Source organism: Grampus griseus (genome assembly GCF_964374135.1).
Source record: "Grampus griseus genome assembly, chromosome: 19".
NCBI classification, from domain to species: domain Eukaryota; kingdom Metazoa; phylum Chordata; class Mammalia; order Artiodactyla; family Delphinidae; genus Grampus; species Grampus griseus.
The window spans coordinates 22,230,821-22,232,637 of NC_139013.1; positions in this window are offsets into that span (position 1 = coordinate 22,230,821).

Here is a 1,817-nt window from a genome sequence, read left to right on the forward strand (position 1 = left end):
CCGTCGGTACCCGCTGGCCAGAGTGAGGCTCTGAAGAGCGCGCGCGCGCGCGCCTGCGCGAGCTCGCGCGGAGCCTGCGTGCTGAGGGGGCGGGGCGCGGCGTGCGCGGGCTCCGAGGGACCGCGGAACACGCCCCCACCCACGCCGCTCCGGTCCTCTAGGGCGTATCGATTCTCAAGAGAGGAGACCGACTGGATTGTCCGGTGGGACGATGGACACGCCCTCTCTGGGCCAGACGAACAGCGTGGAGGCGTGGTTTGGCCGGGACTCGGCAGTAACGGGCGTCAGGCTCGACCAACGAATGCACAGACAGGGCGGGTCGTGGTGCTGAGCCCGCCCCCTCCCCCGGAGGAAGGAGAACGTGAGTGAAAAAGGCGGTGGGAGGTAAAGCGCTTGGCACAGATCCTGTCGTTTGATAAACTTCAGTAAATGTTAGCGAGTCTAATCATTGAGGAATTGTAATAGACATCTGATGAATCTGCTATATGCCAGCCCTGGACTCGGTTCTGCGAGGTATAAAATTCGTTAAGTCAAATACGTATTGAGGGCCAATTCTGCCACACAAATGTGAATACTAGGAGGTGCCTGCCCTCAAACACGTAGTCTAGAAGTGTAGACGGCCCAACATTCGAATACAGGGGATTTGGGTTGTTGTTGGAAAGAATAAGTCGGTTGACTAGAGTGTTATATCAAAATTTAAAATTCACCTCGCCTTTGATCTTGCAATCCCATACCTAAGAATTTGGAAAGATACTCTCCATGTGCTCAAATGGATTTGTGCAAAAATGTTGCACTTCGCAGCACTGCTTTTCAGAGCAAAATCAGAAACAGCCCATGTGTCCATCAACAAATTGCTTGAGCAAATTAAGTTATGCATACAACGAAATGTCATTGCAGTTCTTCAAAAGAATGATAGATAGTTCTGTATGTAAAGTGATATAATGATCTCCAAAATAGTATTAACTAGAAAAACAAAGTATAGTACACCTTGTTTAAGACTGTGCAAAAATAATATGAAAATATATTTATTTATGCTTGCATATACATTAAGAAACTGGTAATAGGAACTGGAGGGCAGGAAGAGGAGGGAGACATATTCCATATCCTATTGTACTATTTGAATTTTCTACTAGGTTAACCTAATATGACCCCCCCCCACCCCCGCAAAAGGGAAAAGGATTTGTACACAGCTAATGAGGTCACCTGACCCACTGTTGAGGGTGTTGGTGGTCCTAGAAGGCTTTCTAGAAGAGTTATCTCCAAAACTGAATCCCTAAGTAAGTCAGGTGGAATTGCCCAATCAAAAGTGAGAACTCACCAGGCAGATGAGACAGTGTAAGCAAAGGCAGAGAGGTCAGGAGTTTAGCGTTGTGAGCACACCAAGTGCAAGGCAAACAGTTAAAGCTGGAGATGTGGATCATATCCAGCTATGCAGGCAGGGTCTTTGCTACCATGGGAAGGAGTTTGGACTTCATACTGAGTTCAATGGGGCAGTAAGGGTTTTAAGTTGGGGAGTAACAGGATTATATTTGAAGTTGATAATGATTGGGCCAGAAAAATACCTCAGGTTTTAGACCTGAGGCATGGGGAGAGGATGGACAATAAAGAGAGGGGCGGAATTTTTTAAATATGAAGGCCATAATATTAGCAAAACTTAAGGAGCTATTTTGCTGGGGGAGAGTGGTGGTCATGGACATTTTCAGGATGACTCTGAAGTTTCTAATGCAAAGAAATGGAGGAATAGAAGTAGCAGAGGAAGATAGTACCTCAGTTTTCCCAGGAGAATGGTGTAGGGCATGAATCGGGAACCCAGGCCC